We start from the raw sequence: 11,820 nt of genomic DNA, 5'->3' as shown, positions 1-11,820 counted from the left end.
ATAAGTAGGAGGGAGCAATACACTGTTTGACTCTTCGGTGAAGGTATGTTCTCGAAACTTCAACAAAAGCCCATGCAAAGCTACGGAGCGTCTCTCCTGCAGAGTCTTCCACTGTAGGTTATCTATCATCTCCGTAACGCTTTCGCGATTACTAAATGATCCTGCAACGAAGCGCGCTGCTCTCCGTTGGATCTTCTCTATCTCTTCTATCAAACCTATCTGGTGTGGATCCCACACTGCTGAGCAGTATTCAAGCAGTGGGCGAACAAGCGTACTGTAACCTACTTCCTTTGTTGTCGGATTGCATTTCCTTAGGATTCTTCCAATGAATCTCAGTCTGGCATCTGCTTTACCGACGATCAACTTTATATGAACAATCCATTTTAAATCACTCCTAATGCGTACTCCCAGATAATTTATGGAATTAACTGCTTCCAGTTGCTGACCTGCTATTTTGTAGCTAAATGATAAGGGACCTATCTTTCTATACATTCGCATCACATTACACTTGTCTACATTGAGATTCAATTGCCATTCCGTGCACCATGCGTCAGTTCGCTGCAGATCCTCCTGCATATCAGTACAATTTTCCATTGTTGCAACCTCTCGATACACCACAGCATCATCTGCAAAAAGCCTCAGAGACTTTCCGATGTCATCCACCAGGTCATTTATGAATATTGTGAATAGCAACGGTCCTATGACACTCCCCTGCGGCACACCTGAAATCACTCTTACTTCGGAAGACTTCTCTCCATTGAGAATGACATGCTGCGTTCTGTTATCTAGGAACTCCTCGATCCAAGCACACAACTGATCTGATAGTCCGTATGCTCTTACTTTGTTCATTAAACGACTGTGGGGAACTGTGTCAAACGCCTTGCGGAAGTCAAGAAACACGGCATCTACTTGTGAACCCGTGTCTAAGGCCCTCTGAGTCTCGTGGACGAATAGCGCGAGCTGGGTTTCACACGGCCGTCTTTTTCGAAACCCATGCTGATTCCTACAGAGTAGATTTCTAGTCTCCAGAAAAGGCATTATACTCGAACATAATACGTGTTCCAAAATTCTACAACTGATCGACGTTAGAGATATAGGTCTATAGTTCTGCACATCCGTTCGACGTCCCTTCTTGAAAACGGGGATGACCTGTGCCCTTTTCCAATCCTTTGGAACGCTTCGCTCTTCTAGAGACCTACGGTACACCGCTGCAAGAAGGGGGCAAGTTCCTTCGCGTATTCTGTGTAAAATCAAACTGGTATCCCATCAGGACCAGAGGCCTTTCCTCTTTTGAGCGATTTTAATTGTTTCTCTATCCCTCTGTCGTCTATTTCGATATCTACCATTTTGTCAACTGTGCGACTTCAAGAGAAGGAAGCACAGTGCAGTCTTCCTCTGTGAAACAGCTTTGGAAGAAGACATTTAGTATTTCGGCCTTTAGTCTGTCATCCTCTGTTTCAGTACCATTTTGGTCACAGAGTGTCTGGACATTTTGTTTTGATCCACCTACCGCTTTGACATAGGACCAAAATTTCTTAGGATTTTCTGCCAAGTCAGTACATAGAACTTTACTTTCGAATTCATTGAAAGCCTCTCGCATAGCCCTCCTTACACTACATTTCGCTTCGCGTAATTTTTGTTTGTCTGCAAGGCTTTGGCTATGTTTATGTTTGCTGTGAAGTTCCCTTTGCTTCCGCAGCAGTTTTCTAACTCGGTTGTTGTACCACGGTGGCTCTTTTCCATTTCTTATGATCTTCCTTGGCACATACTCATCTAACGCATATTGTTCGATGGTTTTGAACTTTGTCCACTGACCCTCAACACTATCTGTACTTGAGACAAAACTTTTGTGTTGAGCCGTCAGGTACTCTGTAATCTGCTTTTTGTCACTTTTGCTAAACAGAAAAATCTTATTACCTTTTTAATATTTCTATTTACGGCTGAAATCGTCGATGCAGTAACCGCTTTATGATCGCTGATTCCCTGTTCTGCATTAACTGATTCAAATAGTTCGGGTCTGTTTGTCACCAGAAGGTCTAATATATTATCGCCACGAGTCGGTTCTCTGTTTAACTGCTCAAGGTAGTTTTAAGATAAAGCACTTAAAAATATTTCAATGGATTCTTTGTCCCTGCCACCCGTTATGAACGTTTGAGTCTCCCAGTCTATATCCAGCAAAATTAAAATCTCCTCCCAGAACTATAACATTTCCCTAAGGGGCTCCATCACTAGCCTAACGTTGGAGCTCCCAATAACTAATAAACCCCTCCCCCCGTGTGCCTGCTCGGACCTTGCTGAAGGAGCAGCCACATGTCCATTCACAGGCAGAGCGGGCGATGCCACACGGCCAGCCTCCACATTGACCCTCCGCCTCGTGCGCCGCGAACGCCACTGAACCCGCCACTCCCCTTGGGGAGAGGGTGGCCCAACCGCGCCCAGTACCCGCGAAGATCTCTCGACAGCAGGGACAGTGGGTGAAGCATCTAATACCTGGGGTGCACCATGCGACGCACCAGACTCCCCACTGCCGCTACACTCAGAGGCAGCAGCCTGAAGACGGCTGACCGCGGCCATCAACACGCTCAGCTGTTCGCGAAGAGTGGCCAGCGTCCGTACACAGCAGTCACACATCCTATCCATCCTAAGGAATCAATTTACCGAAGAGACTTAATCAACTTTTAAGTAGACTGCTAATTCACTAAAGGCGATTGATTACTGACTAAACTGTGATTGCTAACCACTTCTTGTGGAAAACAATGAAAATAGCACTACCTGTCTCTGGACTGTATTCAAAACAAACACTAGCACTACTGGCACTATGGCTGACTACAAGGACTCTCTCTGACTGTATTCAAAACAAACACGAAATCTATGTAACACTATTACTAGCACTCGACAATTAAAGCTTCCTAAAAGCAAAAACACACGGAAGAAGAAGTGACAAGTAAGAAAAATAGAGTTAATACTTAAATTAAGGTAGCTCGCTGCACAGCAGACGTGAAGCAGCCGGCGGTTAGGGCGACACATGAACTTACAACAAAAAAGTAATAACAGATAGAAATACATGTTCATGAACCTGAGAGAAAATCAGTCCATAAGTTTAAGCAAACGCTATCAGCAGTACAATGAGAATCAGCTTAATTTTTCAATTAACTCCTCGACAGAATAAAAGGAGTGACTCATGAGGAAACACTCCAGTTTCGATTTGAAAGCGCGTGGATTACTGCTAAGAGTTTTGAATTCGAGTGGCAGCTTATTGAAAATTGATGCAGCAGTATACTGCACACATTTTTGCACATGAGTTAAGGAAGTCCGATCCAAATTGAGGTTTGATTTCTGCCGAGTGTTAACCGAGTGAAAGCTGCTTATTGTTGGAAATAAACTAATATTGGTAACAAGAAACGACAATAAGGAATATACATATTGAGAGGCCAATGTCAAAATACCCAGACTCCCTGAACAGAAGTCGACAAGAGGTTCGTGAACTCACACCACTTTTTGCCCGAACCTCCAGTTTCTGAGCCAAAAATATCCTTCTAGAATGGGAAGAGTTACCCAAAAACATAATACCATACGACATAAGTGAATGGAAATAAGCAAAGTAGACTAATTTACTTGTCGAAGTATCACTCACTTTCGGCACCGTTCCAATAGTGAAAATGGCAGTATTAAGTCTTTGAACAAGATCCTGAACGTGGGCTTTCCACGACATCTTACTATTTATTTGAACACCTAGGAATGTGAACCGTTCAGTTTCACCAATCATATGCCCATGCTGTGAAATTAAAACGTCAGGTTTTGTTGAATTGTGTGTTAGAAAATGTAAAAACTGAAGCTTACTGTGATTTAACGTTAGTTTATTTTCTACAAGCCATGGACTGAGGTCATGTACTGCACTACTTGAAACGGAGTCAATGTTGCACCCAACATCCTTTACTACCAAGCTAGTGTCATCAGCAAACAGAAATATTTTAGAGTTACCCGTAATACTTGAGGGCATATCATTTATATAAATAAGGAACTGGAGCGGCCCCAACACTGATCCCTGAGGAACCCCCTCCCCCTTGACAGTACACCACTCAGATCCCTCATCACACTGTATTACTTTCCCCCATTCCCGTAGATCGTTCCCTAATGATCTTCCTGAAACACTCTAAAACTTCTGATTCTGTCAGTTCTTTCAGGTCCCATCTCCTTAAATTCCCACCTTTTTCCAGTTTCTTCAGTTTAATCTACAGTTCATAATCAATATATTGTGATCAGAATCCACATTTGCCCCTGGAAATGTCTTACAATTTAAAATCTGGTTCCTAAATCTCTGTCTTACCATTATATAAAATATTGCAGTATCTCCAGGTGTCTTCCACGTATACAATCTTCTTTCATGATTTTTGAACCAAGTGTTAGCTATGATTAAGTTATGCTCTGGGCAAAAACCAACCAGGCGGCTTCCTCTTTCATTTTTTACCCCCATTCCATATTCACCTACTACGTTTCCTTTTCTTCCATTTCCTACTGTCGAATTCCAGTCACCCATTAATATTAAATTTTCATCTCCCATCACTATCCGAATGATTTCTTTTATCTCATCACATATTTCATCAATTTCTTCATCATCTGCGGACTACTTTTACGACTTTGGTAGGCGTGGGATTCGTGGCTATCTTGGCCACAACAATGCATTCACTATGCTGTTTGTAGTAGCTTACCCGCATTCCTATTTTTATTATTTATTAGACCTACTTATGCATTAGCTTCATATTAGCCTTCCTAATACTAAAATCTATATCCGATGTTAACAATGACGCCGGTGGATGGACTATCAGGAAATTACTGACCGTCGAGAAAGTCACAAATATAACCGACAAGCTAATGGGCCCTTCACAGGAAAAGGTTTTTTGCCAGAAAACGGGGAAAATTGAAACCCAGCAAATGAGTAAAAAAATGTATATTCACTGACAAAAAAAATAGTGTATGCACACAACTTACACAACAATAGTCTGGGATTACTCTATTACGTAATACAGTTTTTGTGATTGTATCTTGCAGCTTTAGTTATTTTTAATTAAAAGAGGCTTTAAAAGGACAGAAAGAACGCGTTGGACTACGCTACAGATCGTTCTGTTAGCACAGTCTTTACTTTATAATCACTTTCGTTGACTTCGGCAACTCTCAACAGAAATCTCCAACCTAACCGAGACAATGTGCTACGATACAGCCGAGATCATGACAAGAGAATGGGCTACATCACACTCGAAGTAAATGTATATAGGTAAGGATCCCCATGACCTGTATACGTCTGTTATAAAAAATCTCCAAGCCACTCTCCTCAAATAGACCGCAATCTTCTCTTGACCTTCAACTGTTACTATTTCAGAATTAAAAACCAGATTCAAAGAAAATTTGGCTACAAGGCACAAAACTAGAAAAATAAAAATAATAAAAGTGAGAACGTGAAACATGTTAGCAATAACCATAAACAGGAGATTTACAGAAAATATAATTGAGAAAGGAAATCATTAATATTATCGACCGTTTAGGAACTCTAGGCTACGAAATGGATAAAACCACATATCGAATAAGTGGTGGAAGAGTTAGTGTGTTTTAAGATTAAATCCAAACAAGAATTAGAGAAAAATATATCGAAGCAAGGCCTCTATTACGAAAAATTGCTAAATCTCGAGACAAATTGTGTCCTTCTGTATTAGATGAAATGTTTTGGCCCCTAGTACGGATGAAACAGTATCTGCAGTATCAACAGGAACTTCGGACATGTGTTTCATATTTCATCCAAGCCTGCAGTCTATAAATATTTAAACAAAATACTAAAACAAAATACCACTACAGGGGAATTACTTACGAAGTAGTTCTTGGTAAAGAAACACAGGACACAATTACGTATGTAGGCTTAATACGAACTACAACTGTGTTTATAAATCGCTATAGTTGCCTTGGACTAACGACGAGCAAATATCAATATAACCTGTACGCTTTTCAAAGCTGTTATCCATGAAAAAGCCAAACTACGTATCGTGAACAAAATACAATTTAACACCGAAACAATGACATTAGCTGACAATGGGCACAGACTTTAGTCAATGGGCACTGTTGAAAATTTGTGCCAGACCAGGATTAGCACCCGAGTCCCCTGGTTACGAGGGAGAGGCAATGATCACTGTGTCCGAATTACACAGTGGTCAACAGAATAGCACGAACTGCCCGAGCATGCCGTTCTTTAGATCCAAATTCTCAATTTCTCCATAGACTGCTAATGCACTGCTCCTTGAACATAGTCCTCCTCCCTTTAATTATACAGTACATGGCCAAAAAAACAGACACCGAATATATGCAAACTTGGCCTTACGAACATTGCAGACGTCGTCTATGTAACACACGTCAAACTTCAAAGAATTTACCAATTCGTTGCATTGTTTACTATAGACCACAAATCAAGTAACGTAAAAAAAGCACTGCGTCTATTGAGATCATGATTCAGAGTTAAAAAAAACTAATAAGTCGCCTACATACTACAGTTGCTGCCGAAAGAGGAGAACCATTATTTTCCCACAAAAGGAAATATAGTTAAAATTACGCTTCTATTTCGGTTAGTTTATGCGGTTACTAAAATTTGCAGTGAAAGTTACATAGTGGACTCTACCCTCCCCCCACCAGAAACGTAGTTATCGTGGCTGTTGTGAGACTTTTGTATACAGTTAGAGAAAGTGTGTTAAATGTGGCGCGGACGGAAACGCTAGGCTACGCTACAGGGCAATGTGCTCGCACAACGTTTAGTCGGCATTCATAATCGTTGGCGTAAACAACTCTCAATCAAATTACCACCTTCCAACCTAACTTAGATCTCGGGCTACACTACCAATCGGCCTGTCATCACAACCAAAAATTCATTGAGGGGGGTGGGGGGATTTCCTGTAGCTCTCTCTAATGTATCTCTAGGCAAAACTGCCAGTTTTGTCAGACTCAACAGCAAGATTTAGCAATGGTAAACACTTTTGAGACGGCTCGTAATTTTAGAATAGTCCTCTTCGTCTTACTTGGCATAAATTGTTCGCTGGCGTCCCAGCAGCTAGCTCCCTCAGTGTCTGCTTCTGCCATCGCACCACGCTAGTCTGCTGTTGTCCTAGCAGACCGAACGCACCGCACATCCGATACCTTCGGAACCACTCACTGGCCAGTTAGCAACTGAGCGGAACACTGTTTACATCGTGAAAGGAAAACTATGCAAAGATGTACACTTAAATGGCACGACTGAGTAGCACACACACAGTAATATCTGAGGAATGTCCTTCGACACGCGCAGAACGAAAGTCTTCTCGCGAACGTACAGCGTCTCTGAAAAAAAATCTCGTGACTATATTCCGGCGTTACGGCCAGGTTCTCATACAAATGAGCAAAAAAGGGTACATTTGAAATTCTTTTTGAGACAATGAAAATACATTCGAAAGATCTGTTTGGGAATTACGAGTGATAATACTATGAGCTTAATTTTAGATTTTCAATAAAAAATGGCGCCCGTAATTATGATTTGATCAAGGGCCTGCGAGACTGGAGTACGCAGAGCGCATGCAGTGTGGCACCTCATATGTTACCTGAATTCAAAAATGGGTAACATCAGTTGATACTACATTATTCCTCTGAAATTGAAAATGGATAACATCAGTCGATAAAACATAAAATTTATGGGAGCGTATACCTAACCGCAATGAAACAACCTTAAATTTAACGATACAGTGCTAATTCGAACTTTGAGTTCGATTTTTGAGGGTTTGTTTCACTCCTTATGCCTACACAAAAATTAGTTAATATTAACAAATGTCATATTATAGCTATAAGTTCCTAAGAAAAGTGTTTACTTTTAGGGGTCAGAGGTAGATGTTAAGAGAACGAACCACTTTTAATTTATGCTGCATGCCGTTCTGAGAAAATAGTTACCCGAAAAAAATGTGTTCAAAGTTTAGGGAAAACATTTAGTTATATTATTACTTCGATTTGCATGAACTGAGTGTTACATATATATTTTTAATGTCGCTGAAAACGAATCTGAAGTCAGATTTTCAATATTCAAAACAGCTAATCCAATACGGAGGGCAATGTATTTTCGTTATTTACGTTTAGTCTGCAAGTCAAGGAGTATTTATCAACCCTTCCTCTACCTCTGATTGTTCCTAGACAGCAACTTCCTGTTCTTCTTGGCAGGAAAAGCCGATCTGTCAAAGCTGGATATGCAGCACTCGGCAGCCTGCACTTGATATTCGTCCGTATTTTCGGTGAGTATGTTTGCATGCATTCTGCAGTATGAATCATTTTGAGCACGTGCGACACGGGACGAGTTATCATCTACATCTATATGGATACCCTGCAAAACACATTTAAGTGCCTGGCAAAGGGTTCATCGAATCACCTTCACAACTGATAATTAATTGAAACCCTCAGCTGCCGACAGGTGTTGTTGATATACTTCGATGGGGACAGCTGAAAAGTGTGCCCCTACTGGGACTCGAACCCAGAATCTCCTGCTTACAAGGCAGACGCTCAATCCATCTGAGCCATCGAGGGCACACATGAACAGCACGACTGCAGGAATTTATCCCTCGCACGCTTCCCGTGAGACTCACATCCCCAACCGTCCACAATCCGCATACGTAATGTACTTAATAGGTATTTGTCCATCCACTCATTACTGGCTCACACTAAGGTGACGATTCCCGTAAGAGTTCCGGCAACCTGTGCGCATTCGCACAGACGAAGGTCAATGGCTGGGTAACGTTTAACCATAGATATAAAGATAGTAACTGCTCTCGAAAGAACAGGCGCCACTGACGACCTTGCAACTCTTCTAGAATACATGATAGACCGGCCGATGTGGCCGAGCGGTTGTAGGCGCTTCAGTCGGGAGCCACGCGACCGCTACGGTCGCAGGTTCAAATCCTGCCTCGAGCATGGGTGTGTGTGATGTCCTTAATTTAGTATGGTTTAAGTCGTTCTAAGTTCTAGGAAACTGATGACCTCAGATGTTAAGTCCCAAAGTGCTCAGAGCCATTTGAACCATCAGTCCCTATGTTTACACACTACTTACAGTAACTTATGCTAAGGACAACACACACACAACCATGCCCGAGGGAGGACTCGAACCTCCAACAGGGGGAGCCGCGCGAACCGTGACAAGGCGTTGGACACATGGCGGGTACCCCGCGCGGCTCATGGCAGCCGTGACACTGCTTCAAACAATGGACTGTAGAAACTTTTGTAAAGCACGGATTAAAAAAAAAAAACTTTCTGTTCCAAGAGTCTAGACAAGTACACCTTTAAAAAATGCAACTACAAAGAAATTGAATTTTCGAACGTTTTGAATGAGAACCTGTCCTTATGGAACACCGTTGATCAAATGTCACAGGGATTATATACTCAGGTTTCACATGTGGATTAACACTTTCTAATCAATATCCGGAATGAGCAGGGCTTAAAACTTTGAAGAGTTAAATTTCAAGGGCCGTTCTCTTGTATGCAAATAGTTTCACAGTAGAAATTTCTCTAGTTTTATTTATTAATTAATTTATTTATTTTTTGCTGTAGGTAAAGAAGGATAGCATTGTGAGGAGGGGGAAGGGGGGGGGGGAGGAATCTTGCATCTCCCACCTTGGAATTCTCAGTACAGAATTTTTATTCATTACGAGATTCTTAGCCACTTGCAGAAGTGATTTCGAGTGATTCTGCAAAACTTTTCCTTTAGCCAATCGTAGCAACTATAGGATTCCGTTCCTGCTGCATGACATGTCTCGGAACTTAAACTGACCAACTCATTTGCATAAAGAGCTAGCTTATCATCCGCTTCTTTACTTGCGTAGACCGTTCATGGTCTGCAAAGAATTTTTTTCCTTTATCGTTTTTTTATGTCTTGTATAAACTGCAACACTTTCTAAACTTTCTAAACTTAGCGCCGTTGAAGCATGGTCTTTTACTGAATGATCAAAAAGCAATGCTGACAGCTGGAGTCCAAGGTTTTTATTAATCAAGCCGTTTGTATTCTTGTGGTGATATCTCCGTACAGTCTTTCATTCCCTAACGCATATTTCTTTATATCTAATTGAGAAGTGAAATACCGGTTTTCATAGATGCAGATTTAAAATATTTTAATATAACGCAATAAATATTTCATTAAAATTTTCATCCCCTTATGCTCGAAGTTCCAAAACCAGAAAAACACGTAGTTTTTAAAAATTGTAACATATTAGCCGAATACGAATTGTCAGATATATTTAGCAATCCTTCCATAATGAACCATTTTCTGAAACATCTCACACCCTTTAGGGGCTGGGTTTTCAAAAACAATTAAACACGTATTCTTCTATTTAGAGCCGAGGAGCCAAATTCAAATCTTCATCCATTTAATTCTAAAAATGCTTTCATAGTGAAATATTTCATAAAACATTACATCCCCTATTTCACTCTATTAGTGAGTTAAATTTCCAAAAGCAACGAAACACATTTTTTTTACATCCAACCGAGATGTCAAATACCTATTTTCATAGATGTAGCTATAAAAATGCTTCAGTAGTTCTTTAATAATGATTTATTTTCAAAAAATCTTCACTAATTATTTTATCCCCCAATGGAAGAATTTCGGAAAATGCTAAAAACCTGTTTCTTTTTTGTATCTGACTGAGACACCAAATGTCAATTTTCGTAGTTTTGTAGTTATAGCTTCAATAGGGACATTGGGACATATTTAAAAAAAAGACTTTCAACCCATGTTTCACCCCCATAGGAGTGAAATTTCGAACAATCTCTTCTTAAATGATGCTTTCAGCGTAAGATTTACACCTTCATCAAATTTCAAGTCCGTATACTTTGCAGGTTGGGCTGGAAGGCTATGGGTCAGTGAAACCTGTGCCCCTATTGCACCTTCTTGGAGGTTGTAGTTCCAAAAACAGTGAAACACGTAGTTTTCAATAACACAATATTCATAGATTTCGCTTTAAAAACTCTTTCGCACTGAAATACTTTCATAAAACATTACATCCTATATTCCACCCTCTTAATCGTTCAATGTATCAAAAACAGGTTTTCATATATTTCATGAAACATTTCATCCTCTGTGATATGGGGTATGGTAGTGACACACCAAAATCACAATAGTAATCCGTTGTAGTTGCTACATATTTTATTACAATCAAAAGCATTATAAAATCACAAGGCCAGATCAGTTGGACAAATAATAAATAAATTTCGTTAAGTGGAACGAGACCCGTAAAACTTGAAATTTGAATATGACTAGGTATATATACTTAGGTAAAGCTTTACTTAAATAGCACAAATGTCCATAAAATTCATAGCAGAACTCTCACTACTTGCAATCAGGGGAGAAACAGATTAAGCGTAAAAATACAGATATTTAACGTTCGGCTTGCCAACTTTCCTAAACAAAACTGTATAAAAATGACTAAAACAATTAAGGGGGTCCTTTAATTTTGACTAAACGGACCTTCAAATTTACTTACTCAGTTGATTAATCAACAATATTCTTAGAATGATTACAACTAGAACATGACTATATGACAATACCCTTAAAATAAGGTTGCTTCAATATTTCGTGTGAATTGGCGATAGACGCGAGCAGACCAAGGATTCAAATCAATACAAGAGATCCACGAGGCAGAGAATGACATAGAAATATACTCAACATGGCAATGCAATTGAACTTTGGATGCTATAGTTCAGCACCGGAAAGATGGAATCACGCAAAAGTGACAACATAACCCAAGATGTAAAGGAGAGGACATGGCCTCAAATATCTCTCTGCCG

General features: G+C 40.3%; 1 non-coding gene across 1 annotated transcript; it reads right to left on the bottom strand.

The window, feature by feature from the left end:
- Positions 1–8,500: 8,500 nt before the first annotated feature.
- Trnat-ugu (transfer RNA threonine (anticodon UGU)) lies at positions 8,501–8,575 on the bottom strand. The gene has a single exon. It is a non-coding gene; the product is annotated as a tRNA-Thr (tRNA).
- Between the last annotated feature and the right edge of the window lie 3,245 nt (positions 8,576–11,820).

The sequence above is a fragment of the Schistocerca gregaria genome, unplaced genomic scaffold (assembly GCF_023897955.1).
Source record: "Schistocerca gregaria isolate iqSchGreg1 unplaced genomic scaffold, iqSchGreg1.2 ptg000199l, whole genome shotgun sequence".
NCBI classification, from domain to species: Eukaryota; Metazoa; Arthropoda; class Insecta; order Orthoptera; family Acrididae; genus Schistocerca; species Schistocerca gregaria.
The sequence above is the reverse complement of the archived record's forward strand: the minus strand, read 5'-3'. Positions and strand labels throughout refer to the sequence as shown.